At 36.3% G+C, this 20,406-nt stretch overlaps 1 protein-coding gene and 1 long non-coding RNA gene across 4 annotated transcripts in view; both read right to left on the reverse strand.

Annotated features, from left to right (window-relative positions):
- The window catches only part of slc4a3 (solute carrier family 4 member 3), a 90,653-nt gene extending 89,516 nt beyond the window's left edge, over positions 1 to 1,137 (reverse strand). For all 3 annotated transcript variants that reach the window (XM_058786668.1, XM_058786667.1, XM_058786670.1), the window contains exon 1: positions 1,018 to 1,137. The gene's annotated coding sequence lies outside the window, so the exon portion shown is untranslated. The remainder of the gene's footprint in view (positions 1 to 1,017) is intronic.
- A 12,628-nt stretch (positions 1,138 to 13,765) lies between these two features.
- On the reverse strand, positions 13,766 to 16,544 carry LOC131547119 (uncharacterized). The gene is made up of 2 exons (XR_009272851.1): positions 16,075 to 16,544; positions 13,766 to 13,863 (listed from the first exon to the last, which is right to left on the reverse strand). It is a non-coding gene; the product is annotated as an uncharacterized LOC131547119 (long non-coding RNA).
- Between the last annotated feature and the right edge of the window lie 3,862 nt (positions 16,545 to 20,406).

A 20,406-nucleotide genomic window follows, 5' to 3' on the forward strand; every position in this document is an offset into this window, starting at 1 on the left:
TTAATATATCCTTTTGTTGATATATGGGTCAATGGCAAAGAGGTATGATAAAAAAATAAAAAATAAATTAAAAAAATAAAAATAAAAATTGTTCAGAAAATTGTTTTAAAATAATCATTATATGATGTCTAAATATGATGTCTAAATATGCCACAATTTTTTTTTTTTTTTTTTTTTACAAATAAATAATATTTTAAAGCCATTTTATTGTATTCATTGTGTGACTTTTTAGTAATAAAAATATAATTATAACAGGGCAAACTACTTTGTTTTAAAATTCTAAATAGATTTTAAATTCAATAACCTGATATTTGATCACCTTAAAACAAGTGTATTCATTGCATTTTCAAAATATTTTAGACTACCTTAGATCTTTTGGTGTCAATCGACCCATATATCTTAATTTCAACAGTTTCTGCCATAAAGCTTTCATTCTATTTATAAACCAATAACAGGGTTGGGTTAATAACTTCATGCATGTTCAGGATGACTAGCTCAAATAACCTACTTCAGCATCTTTCAAACATTAACCCTTTCAGGACAGGCGAGCACCAAACGCTCTGCCCTTTGTTACAGGTTTCTCGATACTCTGAATCGGAATGTCGTTTCACCATTATGTTTTGCGTAAATGACAATCTCAAGAACATTTCTGCACACACGGAGGCTCAACGTCCCCTTAGATGCATTGTATCCAACCCGTAAAATGTGTCTGCAAACGCTTCACCTCCCTTAACGACTCCACGCGAATCTTCCCATCCACCTGAATGACCCGTCCACACATTTTACGCATTCTAATTGAGTGTTTTGTCGGCTTTGTTGTTTTAGCACACACCCCTGCCCTGCCTTCATCATATCCACGGGGAGACTCGTTTCTGCCATAGGCTCTGGAGGAAGGAGCGCCTCCACGCACTAGTATCCATGCTAGCCAAGATGATCTGCTCTGTTCCTCATCGTGCCACCATGAACATGTGTGATGCTGCTAGAGATCTGGACCCGGACAGTGTCGCGCTCGCCTACCTGTGTGTTTGGAGAGTTGTCCAAGCAAAATGAGAGTGAAGACGATCGGTCAGAGAGCGCAGAAGCCTTGCTGGTCCATAGTGAAGCGCTCCAGCTGCTCTATCTCTCCCTTTCTGTCTCTCTCTCTCATCCGAGAGTGATGCTCGTATCAGCCACTAGATGCTGCTGTACAGCAGGTATTTTGGATGCCACGGACCCTCAAATAGAAAAATACATTAATATAATAAATATGTTTAAATATTTTTTGGAAAATATTTAGTTTCTGTTATTTACATTAGTATTTACTTCTTCATAGACTATTTGTTTGTTTGTTTATTTATTTATCGATTGTATTATTTTAATGTGTATAGGCCTACGTGTTTATTCAATGTATTACTAATTTTTTATTTATTTATTTTAATCTAGCTTTAGATTTTTATGTAATATGTATTGGCCGAGAGAGCTCAACGTGTGTTGTCAAATTGATGAAGTTGTTTTCTTAATTTGCAGGTGTTTTTTTTTTCTATTTGCAGTGCGTTTCTTTATTTGGTTGTGTTGTGAGCATTTGCAACTCGTTTGTTCCCTTATGAAAAAGAAGTTTATTCAAGTGTGCTATTAGTATACTTCTTTTAAGCTAAAATAGGAAAGTATACTTTTAGTTTACTTTTTATGTACTTCTCAGAAATGGGCTTTATGTACTTCTCAGTAATATACTTAAAATGACATTTAAGTATACTTGACTTATACTAAGAAAAAGTCTAAATATATCTGAGCTATACTTGTGCTCCGAGAATCCGTGTTTTCGTTGTTATATGGTAGGGGGCACAAGTGCACATCTTCTGTACAGAATTTCCAACAAAAAGTGAAGAAACCGAAACAACAGATACTTCCACATGTAATCTAACACGATCATCTGACATAAAATAGCATCGAAACTGTGTAACATTATGGAATAATTAATGTGCAGGTGTTTTTTTCTATTTGCAGCGCGTTGAGCTCTCTCGGCCACCGTACTTGTCAAATTAAAATACAAAAATTTCAGTTTATGCTAAATTCATTTACGAGTAAGGTCGGTATCTGAGAAAACGTTAAATTTTCTTTACAAAATTTAAAAACTGAATTATTTTTGATGATTCTCGAATGTTCATTGTTCTGCTGATGCGGACAGAAAACATGGAAAACTACTTCAACAACAGACTGTAAAAAAAGGACTTCAAGCGTGACCTATGTGCGGTCCGATTCCCAAAAGCATGACTCCTATGAGTTGGTTCTTTTTTAATGAATTCAAAGCATGCAGCACCACTGGTGTAGTGCGACTGACTGTGTTAAGCCGGTATTTTTAGTGAATCAAAGCATAATGCTTTCGATGCAAGTGCAGTGTAGTCCAATTCTCAAAATGAATTCCCAACCGACAACTCTTATGAACTGGCCCATTTTTGGTTTATCAAAAAAGCGCAATCGTTGTCGTCCGATTTCCTACCGAATGAATCTTGTTAATTGGTTCTATTAGTGAATGAAAAATAGGCTACAGTGTGACTGGTGTGGCCTAGTGGATTCAGAAATGCTAAATCTTATAATGCGGTTCTTTTTAGTGAATCAAAAACTTACAATGATATTTCTGATACCCAGACTCCTATGATTCGGCTCTCATCAGCGAATTAGCCTGCCAAAATGAATCATGTGAGTGTTTTTTTTTTTTTTTCTGGAGAGTATAAAAACATCTTAATAGGCTATGACTCACTTACTGAACCTTGGGTTATTGCTTTCGTAATGTCTTACTCAAAATGAACTATGAATAGTTCCTGGTGTTTAAAAGGACTTGATGTGAATGAATAAACAGCAAGTAGATTAATAGCTAGTTGAATTAAGTTAATTTGGGCTTTTGGGCCCAATATTGGCTTTCGTGCTTTTCTGGATAAGCCTATAACCATTTATAAGTAGGCCTAATATCCTTTTGCTCAATTTAAAAGTTTGTACACCTTACTTTTCGATTGTACATACATGCTTGTTTGAAAATCAGAAATTGTCAGATTGGATGAGAGGCTGTACTGACTGCTTCCTGCCAGACATATAACACTCATTAGCCTTTCAGTGCCTTGCAGCAAAATACTTCAGAGGGTCTGAAATGAATGCAGTGTTGCACTGATGAATTCATGACTTGGACTGTTTCCAAACACACAAATTGCTTATTTTCTTATCCCTAATCACTTGTTTTATTGTCATTGATTTCTCTCCTGTCACTGAAAGATGAGCTCAAAGGCAGAATGCTCTCCTCATGCTGTAACACAACAGCTGGCTTATGAAATAGTTGAGAAGAGCTAAATTAAACACATGGCAATGGAGTGTTTTCCTTGGATAAACCTGATGCAGTGGTTTTGCCGATAACAGTCTTGTTTTTAGTGCGAATGTGATTATTTATTTAAGTTTTATTCAATAATATATAAGTTATGAGAGGTTACTCATGTGTCTTGTGAAAATATTTTAAATAGAGATGCTGACCCTGATTTATTTTAGGAAGCTGATTTTGTTCTAGGCCCGCTGTTGTTTTTTAGTGATGGCTAATTTCACTAAACCAACAACCTTTCACACTTTTATCCCTATAGGATAAGGTAAACCTTTTTCTTGATGTGCAAACATAAACTTTGATGAAAAAAATTGATGTGTTTTTGCATATTGACTGAGTTGTGTAAATTACTATCAAATAATAATTACTAAGTTATATTTCAAAGATGCACAGATACAGAGATATCTTCAGTACAGTAATATTTAGTATACTTTCAGATTTTGCTGCCTCCTTGTGGCTAAAATGGGGTAAATTTGATACAAGTATGAAATTATTTGATTGCGGTATGTGAAAGGCTTTATATGTTTTCACAGTGTGATGACAGAGAATGATAAATGCAGAGCAGGATTAAGTATCAATATAGCTATTGTTTATACATTAGATTAGAGAGTTTACATTTACATTTATGCATTTAGCAGACGCTTTTATCCAAAGCGACTTACATTGCATTCAAGTTACAGTTTTTTTTTACATTTTATCTGCTCTTGCTTTCCCTGGGAATCGAACCCATGATCTTGGCGTTGCTAGCACCATGCTCTACTATTTGAGCTACAGGAAAGCTAAAGAGTTGAACAAACCCCTAAAACCAATCACTTTACCAGTGACTATGCAACTTCCAGTCAATATGCAAACACAACACTTTGTCTAAAGACACGAATGATAGGAGAGGTGAACTATTTTGCTAAGCACTCAATTCTTCTTTGGAAAATGAAAAAAACCTAGTTTCTGAAGAATAATGTCCTGTGTCAGCAAAATCTTTAAAATATTCATGAGCTTTTAAAGGAAGAGCAAATTTTGTTAGATGGGGGACAGTATTTTTCTTTCCCATCAGTGCAGGGAATATTTCTAGATCTCAGCTGCAAGGCCCTGCCTGAGGCAACCGATACAGTACATCAACAACAAAAAAACAAAAACAGAAAATTTCTTAACAATAATCCATCTAAGAAGTGGAATGAACATAAATAAGCTGGTTTGATGTTGCTACCAAGAGCCTTACCTCCCTACACAGTAATCAATGTTTTTACTAAGAGAGACCAGGTATGTCTGTGACACAAAAATCTTTCTCACAACACTAGAGTGATTACACATACTCAAAATATGCTCAGTAATGTTTCCTCTCTGCCTGAGAAATCGAAGCCATGGTCAAACACTGTCACTGTTTTTTTTATATATATATATATATATATATATATATATATATATACAGTGTATACTTCTGCTGTAAAATGTTTTAATGCCATTCAATTTAAACTGATATCCATTTAATCTTAAAGTTGTTGGTTAAACATCATTCTTTACTCATCATCTGATTGATATATTAGTAAAAAGGATTTAACAAACTCCAATAATTATAATCAATGTACAACTCAGATTTTCTTTAAAACATTTTCTGACAGATAAATGAATCACAACCGTATGGTGAAAATGTGAAAACAACAAAATAATCAGTTTTATTTAAAGTATTAAATATTAAACCAAAAGATAGAATTAATGTGTGCTTTTTTTTAAATGGAAGACCATTTCTGTCTCAGAGTGTAAAAAACAAACAAAACAAAAAAAGTAATTGTCACATTATCTCTCACATTTGTGACTTTATATCTACCAACTGCAGCTTTATAACTCATAATCTTATTTAACACTTTCACAATTACTTTTTTTTATTTTCTACTCTGAGGTGGAAACAGGCATTAGTTATTTGAGCAATGTACTATATTTACTTGATCCAACATACAATAAAAACAGCAATATTCTTATATGTTTTTACAATTTAAAATAAATGTTTTCTATTTTAATATTTTAAATTTGAATTTATTCCTGTAATGACAAGGCTGAATTTTCAGCATCTTTATTCCAGTCTTCAGTGTCACATGATCCTTCAGAAATCATTCTATTATGCTGATTTGCTGCTCAAGAAATATTGATTATTATTATTATTATTATTATTATTAATGTTGAAAACAGTGACACTTAATATGTTTGTGGAAACTGTGATGCATTTTCGCTGGGAAATATACAGGAAGTTCAAAACAGCAAAAAAAAAAAAAAATCAGCATTCATTTATTTTACTGTCAGATTTGACCAATTTAATGTGCCCTTGCAGAGTAAAAGCATTCATTTCTTAAAAACTGGCCTTTGCATCCAGTCTCCCCTTAAATCTCGTACAATTATATTACAGTGAAAGCGCTGCAGTAGCCAGACCCATTACTCCAAAGCTCTTCCTCAAATTGCTTTTCTTATCTGCTCTCATTTTTTCGCTTCCTTTAATTTTAAAAGCCATCTGTCTCAAATCTGGCTCTTGTTAGTGACACAGCACTGTTCTCAGAGCTCATTGCCCAGACTGGCCGCTTGCCTGTCAGTGGTGGTGGGCCGGCTGCTTTTAAAGTGATCTCCTCCTCCCCCGACGTGAATCCCAGAAAGACACGGATCCAACATTCCATCAGAACGCATGCGTCAGCACAGACCTGGAGGAGTACAGACATTATTAGCAGCACCGGTCATTACTCAGCCACAATAAGGAATACAGTGCGTCAGTGTGCATAGTACAGACTGTTGGTTGGTATTGCTGCATCGTTCTGCTAAACGAAGATCCCAGCCCTGAAATAGGAGGATACAGCCTGTCTATCAAAGCGATGCTTGCATGTGTCAATCAGCATGATATTCTGCATGCTGCTGGTGCGGTTTACATTGGACTGCAAACCGTGCCAGTGCAATGCAGGTTTCAAACCGCTTTAGCACATGATCAATGTGTTTTTGACTGTGTGTTTGAGTCAAAGAGACTGACCGGGACTTCTACCGTGATTCACTGAAGCTCACAGTTGAGAAGAGGTTTGCATGCAAACAGAGGTGATATGACTAAGGAAACATGAACAGAGAGCAAAGGCAGACATCTAGGTGATGAAATGTCTTGATGTCTGCGTCTTGTTTTTATGTATAGGTGTTTCCAAACCACAGTAGCTCCAGGTATTTGTGGCCTGTAGCAACTGTGTTCGAGCTTTCTTTAGCAGGAGCTTCAACAGATGTTGTTGACACTGTACAGGGTTATTATTATTAACTAAATTTAACAATAAAACCATTTTTAAAAACCTGAAATAAAATAAACTATAGCTGAGGTTAAACAGAACATATTAAAAACATTTAACTCATTTCAGCTATAGGTGCCAAAGCATAATTTTTCATTTTCTTTTAGTTCAATTTTAAATATTAAAATAACCTAAGAAAACAAATTAAGAACTATATATGTAAAAAAAAATAAAAAAAATAGTAATACAAATGAGAAAAACATACAAAAAACACTACTAAAACCCTAACTAAAAATGAAAATAAAAACAGAAAAAAACTAACACACACACACATGTAAGTAACTGTAAGTAACTCAGTATGTTCATACCAAGTAATCTTTCAAGGGAGTGAGAGAATTTACTTCAGATTTAGCCTACTTTAGATTCCTAATGAAGTTGATAGCAAGCAAGTTTTTTTTTGTTTTTGTTTTTGTTTTTTTTAAAGAAACCAAGTAGACCAATATAACTATGGTTTCTTTAAAACAAATTACTGTACTGTACAGAGGTTGACTCCTGATGTGTTTCTCTACTTTTTATCCACCAGAGGGCAGAATTAGTCTCGGATTAGAATAAACCTTTTTTTTTTTTTTTTTTTTGCTTGTGTAAATATGTCTGACAAAGATGAGTCACAATGGTATCATACATGAAAAGAAATTCTAATTAAATCATGATAGATGAGATCAGCGTTTTGTTTTGGTTTCTAAAAACAAAACTGTCTTTGCTCATTTGTTTTGTCTTGTTTTCCAGGATTCTCAACTTGCCAAAAGATTATTTGTCAACTTAATTTGTAATTTTGGGCAAGCTTGGTATTTAGATAGAAAATCACAGATTTTGAAAAGGTAACCATTACACTTAAACTAAGATTTTCTTTGAAAAAAAAAATAAAAAATTATTAGTGCCATTTATGAAACATTTTTCACCATTAAAAACTGTTATGTATTTATGTACCCTGTCTGGGTACATCCCTATGACGTGATCTTGTAAAGGTACAATATCAAACCTCTGATCTGAACCTGAGCTGCTGGTTGTGGGTGGGACAAAAAAAAAAAAGATGTTGTAACCTGTTCAGACATGAACACACGTGACTGCAAAATACCTCCTTTCTTCAGTCAATTTAAGTTTAGCATTTCCAAAAAAGAAGGCTGGCCATGGGACACACGGGGGTTGAAGTGTTGGTGCCAACTGACTCTTGTCTGAAACAATGATAGGAATAACATTAATCCTAAAAGACGCCGTTTATTTCATGATAGAAAATGCCTCGCAATATAGTTGGTGCATATCATATTAGTTTAATTTCTTTAGTTTAAGTCAATCTGCTGAAAAAAAACAAAACCTTAAACTGGTTAAGTGGTATTAGCATGCTTTAAAACCGTCTTCCAAGCTGGTTTATGAAGGAAGCTAGCTAGTCTCCCAATCCGAAAAGCTAAAACATGTGCAGAACCAGTTTAAAACCAGGCAACAGACTAGTTTGACTATAGGCTGAGAGACCAGCCAACAAGTTTAGGCTGGTTTGAAATGTTGGTTACACTTTATTTGAAGGTGTCCTTATTACAGTGTAATTATACATTTAAGTACTGAGTAATATTAATTACATGTTCTTAATATATGGTTAGGATTAGGATTAGGGTTTGGCTTAGGGTTACTTGCATGTAATCATACATAATTCATTATTATTATAATAGCAAGTGCATGTAATGTGTAACAAGAACTCCTTTAAATAAAGTGTTATCGAGATGTTTTATTCAGCAGGTAGTGTTTCAACCATTTTTCCGTTTTATTTGCTTTTCACAAATTTAGAATATGGTCAAAGGGAAATAAATGTTAAGTTACAAAAATATTGTTTCTACTAAGCTTTGCATGTGAATGTATGCTAAATTTGAAAACATTCCATCTCATTTCTTTCATTTAACAAAACAACAAAACAAAACAAAAAGTATAGCACTGAAACATAAAACTACAAATATACTCCCAAACAACGTTCAAAAAAAAAAAAACGTGTCCGAATATGACCTGCAATTTTCAGATTCTTTCAGCTCATCGTTGAAAACACATTTTTGTTTGGGAATTTCTCCAGCTTAGCAAGCTAGCTTGCTCACTTGAGACAATATTTGCACTGAGTGGACATCAGGGAGCAGCAGCAAGCGTTTTTTGTTATGGTAACCAGATACATTACGAACTAATATGATGAAAGACTAGAATGAAAGTATCGGAACATCAGCTTGGCAAGTTTTCCTTCACTGCAACGTCCTGTCGAGAACCACAAAGCTTGAACAACATTGAGGATACTTAAAGGAACATATTTTCATTTGAAATGAATGAACTGTCGGAACACTCCTCTTAAAACTGTCCCAGGACATCTAGTAACTCTATATCTGCCTCCTTCTCTCTCTGAAACCACACTCTGGCAAATGTTCAAGGTGAGGATCAAGGAGCAACAACAGGAAATGAACTGCTTCACAGGGCTCCTTTTGTTTGCAGAGGCCCTTTGTTGCTTCTGAACTGAACCCCTGTCCAGAGGAACAGGATCAGAGGGTTCACAGTAAAGCAGATGAGTTTGTAGTACCTCTGTTTATTTGGTGCAACCCTCTTATATTAAATAAGAGCCGGACGAGCTCTTCTGCAGGCAAGGTTTTTTTGTTTAGTAGAAATCAATCTTAAGGCAAAAAGAGCATTTCTTTGTACCTTGGACAAGTTCCCAGGGAACACATTTCTGATTATTTTGTAGTTTATTTGAACTTCTTTTATGAGTCAGTTTTCCAACACTCTCAAACAACTATTTTTATCTGTTTAAATATCTTGTAATAAATCAAAACAAGAAGAAATCATTACTTCAGCTAAAATGTGAATAATCTCTCATGTACTTATATATTACATGTTAGTATTATAATTACAATAAATTACGCATAATTACATGCAAGTAACCCTAAGCCACTCTATAGTAAGTACATGTAGTTAATTAATATTACTCAATACTTAAATGCATAACTACACTGTAGCAAGGGTATCTTAAAATAATGTGTAAACCCTTTATGTATAGGTGTGTACGGGAAGAAAATGAATATGAACTGGGGTGGACATTGGTGTTCTGTTAGAACTGGACTGAAAATTTGCTCTGCTAATTCCAGGTTTTATCATAGTGTGGAGGAGGTATTTGGCATGGAATGAATCCTTCTGATTCAGACTCAATTTAACCCACACCCTGGCTTGTAACTGTGACAACAATCCTGCATCATGCCTGAACCACTATTGCATTTTCAAGCTGATGAAGCATATTTAAAGATCTGTGCACGTGAGAGAGTAGTTCAGGTTCAAATTCACATTACTGACATTTTTTTTCCCCAGAACAGTCTTCCTAGACTTCAAAGCACGTCATATCTGATCTCGCTTCATCACCGCCAAAAATGTGCTCCAACCATTCATGTAGCTGACAACACAATGCACTGCAGTGACCACTACTGCAAAAGATGAAGATAAAACAGTGTCAGTTTTGCTGTTTTACAAAAGACATTTAAGTCAAAAGATAAAAATGGATTCCTTTATTCATAATCCTCAGACATTTTGGTTAGGGTTGGCCTTTAAATCACTAACTAGAGATTGAGTGTCTGAGATGACATGTTTGTTTTAAATTATGGTACAAAATAATTGTTAAATTATTATTAAACTGCATTAATAAAAATATGCATTATGAAAATAAAATGATCATTTTAAATGACAACAGCAATAATACATATATTCATGTTAATGATTCATTAAATTCATATTTAATGTTCACCAACTACATACCACTATACGCTACATCAATAATTAAGCAAGAATTCCTACTATATACAAAATTATGTTTATAAATTTATGCAAACAATACAATGCAAATGTATTAAATGCACTTTACTGTGAACACTGTTGAAAGACTCACTTCTTCTCAGACTATCGAGTGAGATTATCAATCTCCACCTTTATATCAAACTTTATACTGCAAGATATCAATTTAAGGAACAGTAAGCAATTAGTCATTTGAACTAGAAAACTTAAAGTAAACAATGTAATAGCATGTCATGATGACTGCCAAATTTCTCAAGACATCACATTATTGAGCAGTAACACACTATAACGTACCATATACATATACACCCATTACCTGTTTGCTAACTGTGACGTATATATAAAACCAGCCAAACCAGTCGGTTGTATTTACCGTGTGCGTTGTCTCTAATTAATTCACCAAGTGCATGCATGGCAGCAGCCAATGTCTATGGATAAACGGGAGGCCTGTTTATTTCATGGCCAGGAATGTAAAAGAATTCATAACAGATGCGGAAGCATCTTTTCAGTGTAATTAACAAGATCTCTACATGCTCAAACACCGTTTGGAAAGCTCTTGAATAAAGTCATAATTGATTAGACAGAATCTGAGATTTTCCACTCTGACACGGCCAGAGCTGTTTGCTTTAGTTTATCTCAGTCAATCAGATTAGATAAGCTTATGGACACATCCTAAAACAACAATCTAATTGCTGTTCAGACCGTGACTGAAGGATTTGGTACCCTGGACACTCACTGGTTGGTACCAACAAACTGAGATGTCTAACACTCTTTAACCTACAAGTCCAGTTAATATGGATCTGTCAGCCTGTTTGTGAAGGTGTGGATAATGACGGTAATTTTTTAGATCAATAATCATGTGTTTGTTTTTCCAGGGCTGAACTGGAAGTTGACATGAAATACAGTTCTGGTACTTTTTCCTCAATTCCTCAAAAGACTGATATTATTATAATGAATAGGTTCATGAACTGGTTCAATTTACCTGCACAAACATCCCTGTGTTCATTATGAATCGTATTGCAAAATAAGAAATAATTTAATTTAGTTAAATGCCCATGTTCATCACATGTATTTTAAAGATTGGTTTAGTGTAAATTTAGTTTTAATTTTATACTGTCACCCTAATCCAAATTAATTCAAAAACAGTCAATGTATTAGAGCATGAAATAAATGCTCTGATTAAAAGTGACAGATGAGGCAAACAAACAATGATCATCCAGTTACTAATACCAGATAGTCCAGATACGAATATCACTCTAAAACACCAGTAATAGAGTAACAATGTCATGTCAGGGACCTGGCTCATAATTTGTTAAAGTGTTTCAACAAATAAAGGCAAATTCATAGATTAATTTTGTAATATTCAAATTAATCTGCCCTTTGTTCTTAGTACTGTATACAAATCACAATTGGACACACAGAATAGTTACATAATGTCCTCCATCCTAAACATATGATTTCTACACTTTATCTAACTTATCTATTAGCTTTCTAATTTCTGAAGTTAGTTTAGTCTATAAAGACATTTACCTTAGCCTAGACAGTTACTACTGAAGCAAGCATGGCTCAAATGGATGCTTTGGATGATTTTCTATAAAATGGCATCAGTATTCTTAGATTTGACGTTACCACTGATCTGTGGTGACCCAGAGAACACTTCTGCAGAAATTAGGCAACCCGGCTCTTCTTGTTTACATGGATGTTACATTAGAAATCAACTAAGTAGAGACACTTAAACACACACAAAGATCTCAGACTTCAAGTCATACAGTTTCTGATTTTATTTCAAATAAATGCGGTTCTTTTGAACTTTTTATTCAAGAATCCTGAAAAAATATCAGTTTTCACAAAAACTAAACAAAACAAAACAACAAAAAACAGCACAACTGTTTTCAATATTGATAACCAAATAATATTGAGCACCAAATCAGCATGATTTATGAAAGACCATGTGACTGCAATAATGATGCTAAAAAAAATACCTTTGCCATAACAGGAATAAATTACATTTTTAAATATGTTTAAATAAATGCATTGCAAATGTATTTAAATGCAAATAAATTATTTATGGTATAAGAGAATTCTTTCAATGACAAAATACTAAAATAAGTCATAAATGTTCATATAAATTATAATTTTACAAGGTACAAATATTATGTTTAGAAAAATAATATTTTTAAAGCATCACTGTCTAACAATAACAGATAAAGTTTTAATTAAAAGGTCATAAAGCAATATATAAGAGTGATGGGAGAATGGCAAAACCTCAACACCAAGAGGTCTACTAAACCAACAGTGCTTTCACATGGTAGTACTCACATTGATGGTGCAAGCATGCTGCAGTTCAGATCCAGTGTGAAAAGAGACCTGTGAAGACAAAGCGAAAACAGCCTTAAGTGTGGCTAGGAGTTTGAAAGCAAATTGCTTTAAGGTTTTGAGTACGTCAGCAGCATCCCACAAAAATTCTTGCTCTGAGTGCAAGCAGCTGTCCTGACTGACACAGTATATAATTGCTAATGATAGTTCTCAGTTGTTTAACTGATCACTTTGTCTCTAATGAATGATATAATGAATTTAAGATGTTAGAAAGTGGGTAAAAATCAATAAGGCCTGAGAGACGGTCTCTCTGTGTTCATGCATTAGCATCTTGTTATTTTAAAAGTCTGTTAACACTTCTCATGTTTTAACTTGTAATGCTGCTGTATCTACTTTGATGTTTAATCTCTCCTGTTTCACTGAATCAAAGTGGACACATCTGATCTTACAACATGGTGAATAGATTCTTACTCAACTGCACAGCGAGAAGCCAAGATCTGCAACAGTGCTTACGTAAGAGTCCATCAAAACCTGCACAACCATGAACAGCTTCCAGACCACGCTCTTCTAAAAAGGAGACTGAGGTTGTCAGCAGCCAGATATAACTCTTGAATGCGCTGTTTTTCTTTCTAAAAGAAATGTAGACCCAAAAATATATGTAGCAGCAGAGTAGATGGATTTGCATTGCTGAGAATGTAAGTAGATCTTACTCAGGGTGGTGCCATATTTAAGTTTCGACAGGATGAAAAAGAGGCTGTGAAGGATAGAAGTGCAGAGTTTGATGTATTGTTTTTTAACAACATACCAATTGTTCAGCTGATGAAACACCTCACTGGAAAATGTGAGCTGGCAAAAATTACAGGATCTCGGCCCTTACAGCGTGTGCCATTGTATAGACTAAGTCTTTCCATTAGCAGCTTTGTTTTCATCCGTGTTAAAATATTGCATCTAACCTGACTAAAGTTATTGTCAATGATTCCCAGTTAACCCATGCAAGTGATAAAATGAATACCTTGAATTCACTATAACTAGTTGTTAGTTGGCATGGAAGTGAGCAGACATTTTCATTTCATGCTCAATGGGAGCTGACTGACAGGTTGGTGCAGGAGACTGTGAGATTAAAAGGAGAGGAAGTGGAAAGAGTCCTAAAAAACTTGAGAAATGCATACTTTAAGACATTATTAAAACAGAAAAGCCAGGTGCACTATATATATATATATATACACAGTATACAATTTTAATTTCACCTACTTCAAGTCAAAAATTAAAAGTTCAGTTGCGGCCTTAAATTTTAAGTATAGGCCTAGTCAAATTGACTGTACAAGTCATCAAATTGACTGTACAAGTCATTTTAACTTTATTTGTTCTTAACTGATTTTTTAAAAATAGAGTTGAATCTCATATAACTTAGAAACTAAACTGAAATGGATTAAATTAATTTGATTGGGTAAATTAATGGAAGAACATCTTGCCATGACTTCATTGATTTTTATTATTGTGGCTGCAAAACACTAAAAGTCAAAAACTTGGATTGGCCACACACCACAGGAAACTGAACTGGAATGACAGGAAGTGGACATTATTAAATTGCAATTCAAAGAACTTCAAAACAAGTAATGTATTCTGGGAAATTAAGTGATTTTCCACAAAATTCCATAAAGTATATAAATAAACTATTTTCAAATTTCTATTAGCAGTATTTCAAACATATCTATGATGCCGCTGTTCTAGTTTAAAATTAGAGAATGAATTTTTAATTTCAATTAATTGAACTCTCAAATAAAAATCACTTCCACTTTTCTACCTCAAATAAATTCCGAACAGCACATGACCCTGCCAGCATGCATTCACACTTTAGTGTGACCATTATGCCCAAAACAATTTAGCACGCATTCATGAATGGCATTGTCAGAATGCTAGTGGTGTTAAAGTGCAGCTGTTAGAATATTTATTTGTTAGGACAGTGACAAAACTGTTTGTCCTCTGGATGCCTGCTTTGTGTGATCCTTTGCAGATGTTGTCTGACTGGTGCAAAAGTTTCAAGGCCAAAGGGAAGTGTTATTTCATTTTTTTTGGTCTGAATTCAGGAAAATGCTGATAAAGAACTATGAAGGAATATTTAGCTGTGGTGCATGGTAGATTAGCACACAAGCCGAGTTTCATGTGTTTAAGCGGAGACAGGCCTATTTAGCTATTCCTCCCACAGCTTTTAGTGTCAGTCAAACAGCTGTAGACAAATGGGATAAATCCGAAGATGATGGTGTTGGATGTCTCCACTGCCAACAACCAAAAAAGGTCCAACTCCCTTTAGTGAGTCAAAAGTCTAAGTAGTTTTGTTTGCAGAGGGTTTCTACAAGCCAAAATAAAAATCTATTTGTCATTGTTTTATGATGAATATTATTACTCAATGTAATACAATGGTATCAAATTGAGGCCATAAATTAGTCTGTGGTTTTCCCTGAAGAGTGAGAAATCTCTTTCTTTAGTATACTCCCCGCAGTTTATTATGATAAAAGTATACTATTTGGCTGAACATATTGTATCAGTTAAATCAAAATTTAAAGTCATCACAAACTGAAAATAGACCCATTTACTTCCTTAATGCACGTTTGGGTTTATTTTGGACGATGTATTGTGCACATTACAGCTTCATAGATTTTAATCAAAATGTAGTAACTTTCTCTTCCTCTGAAATAACTTCCTGCTGACATCACTTGAAGGTCACATGGATTATTGGATGATGTTAAGCAACAACTACGTCGGCATAGTTTTAGCAACTCAGTATGACTAGCAATTTTGGTTTGCAATGCCCACTTTTCACATTCCAATCAATTCTCAATGGATAATGGAAACATACATCTCATTAAGTAAGTAAAATCCAGTTGCAAAAGAAAATTTAAAATGTTTAAACCAGTACTACTTGACAGATGAGAATGAATTCCAATACTTGTGCTTTGGCCTTCAGTTAACTTTCTCCACTAAGCTTTTGAACAAAGTTGCTACACACCCTAAACATGATAAAGACGTTGGCTGACAAACAAGATCTTGGAGGATTAAAAAAAATATATTTTTGATGGTAAAGTTGATAGTGGTTGAATCTGCACATTCTGTTGTTACATTTTGCAATAAGCACCAAAAGCCAGAGAACTCCAAAAGAGGTCAATCCTCTCTTTTCAATGAAATTCACAACTGGAACTGGATTTGTTGAGAACCGTTTTTGGGGAAAGGTGTTTTAAAGATCTGGGCTTACCATTTGGCACCAGTGAGCTGAAAATGCTTAGAAATAGAAATAGGATCAATTATGCTTGGCTAGATACTTACCTCTTGCCCCCACGCTTGGCTACTTTCCTCTTGTCCAGCTCAGTTTCCTCCTGAGAAAGTAGACCTGGATGTAATCATACCTGGTTAGAATAATATCACCCACAATGCACTCATCCTGAGCAGCTCTTTAGGCAATCACTTTTTATTATTTTACTCCCAGGCCTGGTCTCTAGGACATATCGGTTTTCATCAAGAAAGAATAGAGTTGGCTAGGGTTGACTCCAATCTTTTTATCTGTTTAGTCTCCTGTGTCTTCAGCCAGCAGAGAAAACCCTTTTGAATAGCATGCTCATCTACAAAAAAAAAAAAAAAAGTTAATATAAAAGTTATATGTACAAGCCTTGGGGACAGAGGATCTTGTTCTCCTTGCTCATTTCATTGCCTTTTAGCTCGACAGTATCTAAAAGGGATAGTTTGATCATTTATTCACCCTCACAGCTTTTCAAACTCATTTGCTGCTATATTTTCTGTGCAACACAAAAGGACAAACTTGGAAATAATGTTGCATGGGTCTCTATGGACAACTTCATGATGCTTTTATGTGTTGTTGCATCCCTATTGAAGCCTGACAGCCCCAATTCTCAGTCACTTTTCATAAAATAAAAAGTGTCATTCAATAATCACCTTTTATGTGACATGGAACAAAGAAAGTCACATAGGTTTGAAGTGATGTGAAGGTGAGTAAATTATGTCAGAATTTTTTTTTTCTGGGCAGATTATTTCTTGAAGATTCTTTTGCACCAGTCTTCGTGTCAGTTTCAGTCACCTGGAACACAGTAATGACGAAGAAAGAACAGGGTGGGTATTCTGTCAACAGTATTGTTATGTTTTGGTAATGTTTCACTGGCATTATTATTTACCAGTCCTTAGATGAAGTGCTTTAGAGAATTTTAGCTCACCTATGTCACTAATGCCCCTACATAACAAAACCCTTAGAGAGCTGTATTGTCACTCATGGTAACTTCAGATCCATGACAAAGTGAATATGAGCCCCTTGCATTCAACACTATTTATTCATCACCAGCCCTTGAAACCAATAAAGCAACCTTTTTTTTTCTCGAGTCGGTTTTCTAGCCTTTTCTGTTTCCCATGAGCAATTACAGTTTTGCATCATCTTGTCAACTTATTTGTGTTGATTAAAATTTAAACACCATCCTATAAAAATGGACCAGACTTGTGAAAGCAATTAATCTGAAGTGTTTAAGCAGTGCCAGAGCAGTTTCACAACAGTCAAACATTGCAGGATCTATAGAAGAAATGTGTGTATACTTTGTAATTAGAAATTCTGTCCATACAAAATTATTAAAGTACAGATTATAATTCAAAACACTGATTTAATACTGCTAACACAACTATTTATAAGGCCAGTATAAATTGATTTCTGAAAGAAATTGATTCTTTTATTCAGCAAGGACACAATAAACTGATTAAAAGTGACACTGAAGGAATCCAAACAGAGGTGAAGAGCAACAACCAAAGTTTAGATAAACAATACCCAACAACCTGAAGAAGCAAACATAAGAATTTAAATACTAATGATAACAAGTGCACATGCATAAACAGAAGTCCATGTTCATGGTTTTGTTCATGGTTTGAACAAAAGTCCAAACCATGTGTGTGACAATTGTGAAGATTTCTATTTTAAATAAAGTGTTTTTTTTTTGTTACTTTTTATTCATCAGGAATCTTGAAAAACCCATCACCGTTTCGAAAGATATTTAGCACCATCAGAATGATTTCTGAAGGACCATGTGACACTGAAGCACTGAAGAAAATTTAGCTTTGCCATCACAGGAATAAATTCAAATACAGAACTTTTTTTTTTCTTCAATACTACTGTTTTTTTTTTACACAATACTACTGTTTTACAGTATTTTCAATGACATAATCGCAGCCTTGGTAGACATAAGTAAACGTCTTTCAATCTTACCGACCTGAACCTTTTAGCAGTAGTGTAATTCAGAAACACATCCTCTTACACATCTGCATACTCTTCTACTTGAGGATATCTATAACTGGCAAATCCAGTGACTTCTTACTCAGAAGCACTCACTGTACCGGCTTCTTGTAAACCAGCCAATTATATTCAAACTGCCATTTTTTGTGCGATATGCATCAAGCGGTTAGCAAACCATCCACTGAAATGCAGTCCATGAATCACCCCTTCCAGGATTTGAACCCGACAAACCTTCGGGATACAAACATAGAATTTTAACCACTACGTCACAGAGCCAAGAGAAGCCTTCATCATAACATTAGTAGTAATTCACTTTAGCCACTGCCATTTCAACTGCAGACACTGAAATATTCTCTTCTAACTGAGATGGAATGTGGTTTTATGTCTTTTTAATTTTAAATGTCCCTGCTATGGTACTACTTTACTCTGCTTGAATGACAAACGCATTCTCATTAAACTCTAGTGATGTGCAACACATTTTTCAGGGTTGTTCAGGAAGTGTGGCACATGGATGATTCAGGTCAACAGCAACCATAAATATACAGACTCCTCACTAATTTGGCCTCATTACTGATTACACTGTCAGCAAAGACAGAGACATTCAGAAATTCACTGTACTGTTGAGCTCTAAATGGTGGTCTGGCAAAGTGCTTCATTCTTTTGGGCAGACCTTGTGTGAGCTCAAAATAACGTGAAACACCAAAGAATGGCTCTAGGCTGTGCACATAGATGGCAGCTCTGAAGTCAAGTTAATTTGTGCTGACTTGTTCCCTTTCGATACTTCACTCGTACTGCGTCTTACTAGACGCATATGGGGAAAACTCCTTTTCTCCGATAACTGAAGCCTTTTTTAATAAAGCAGTGTTACTGCACGGCCATTGGTTCGTGCAGTGCTTTAAAGACTAACCAATGGCGGCGATGCCCGCCAAAGCCTGCCAGAATGGCCGGGGCATCTGGCTATATAAGCAGCTGCATCACCATAGGATCCTCAGATTTCTTCTACTTCAGCGACGACATGTCTTAGCTGATCTACGAGACTTGAAGCCCTTCTCGCCATTGACCAGCCTCTGCAGCGGATCAAGACCCTCTGGCTTGGCTGATCTCCCCGCTGACTCGCGGAGAGCACTTCACTGCAGCACAGAAGTCATCCCAGGCAATGTGACACTTCCTGCCAAAGCGCTCCAGCTCTGCAGCTGGCTCGGCCCCAGCTCGCAAAGACTGTGCCACTGGCTCCCCAGCCGGAGTCCAAGCCGGAGCCCCGAGATCGTTCTCGTTCGGCTGGACGCCACCCGCCTCCTAAGCGCCAGGGATCCCAGAACAAGATTGTGCTGGACCAGGCGCCCAAGGTGTCATCATGATCTGATGAGCTGCCACGGTTGAACCTCCAAGCACCCTGTACAGTTCCGGGTGTCGAGGGCGATTTCTGCAGTCACCGTTCAAGCGCCCAAACCGCCTACCGCTGTGATAGCGGAACAAATAAAACACAAACATTTTCAAAAAGATAGCAAATTTCCTCTTCCACACAATATGAGTGGCACGTCCCCGCACGGCGACAAACCACTCGAGTCAATCCAACCCCTTGTCACGCGGGCCGAGGCCTGGCAGGTCATCCCTTCATACCAGACCTAAAGGGGCACCACGTTCTGATCCGTTCGGACAGCATGACCGTGGTAGCCTACATAAATCACCAAGGGGGGGCTCTCCTCGAGGCGCCTCCTCCTTCTAGTGGAGCGCCTCTTGGCATGGTCTCAGCACAACCTGCGTTTGCTGAGAGCAATGCATGTGCCAGGCAGACTGAACCAGGGTGCAGACATGCTGTCACGGAGCAACGTCCCCTCAGAGGAGTGGACGCTCCATCCACAAGTGGTTCAGGAGATCTGGGAGATCTTTGGCAAGGCAGAGGTCGATCTCTTCGCCTCAAAAGACAACTCTCATTGCCTGATCTATTATTTGAAGAACATGGACACGTTGGCCCACGACTGGCCCAACCTCCCCCTTTATGCTTTTCCCCGATTGCTCTGATCCCGCAGGTCATCAGACGAATCAGGGAACACAAACACAAAGTTATTTTAGTGGCCCCGCGCTGGAGGAACCAGCATTGGTTCTCAGAGCTGCCTCAGCAGCTCACTGCAGCCCCTTGGCCCTTTCCCCTGAGACGGGACCTCCTCTCTCAGGCGAACAGAATGTTGTGGCATCCCCGGCCTGAGCTGTGGGCTCTGCACCTTTGGCTTCTCGATGGGAGCTCACGGACCTCCCTGAGACTGTTCAAAACACAATCACTCTACGAAACGTCTCTACAGCCTTAAATGGTCTGTCTTTTCCGCCTGGTGCTCAACCCGCGGCGCAGAACGATTTTCCTGTGACATATCACTGAT

The sequence above is a fragment of the Onychostoma macrolepis genome, chromosome 09 (assembly GCF_012432095.1).
Source record: "Onychostoma macrolepis isolate SWU-2019 chromosome 09, ASM1243209v1, whole genome shotgun sequence".
NCBI lineage: Eukaryota > Metazoa > Chordata > Actinopteri > Cypriniformes > Cyprinidae > Onychostoma > Onychostoma macrolepis.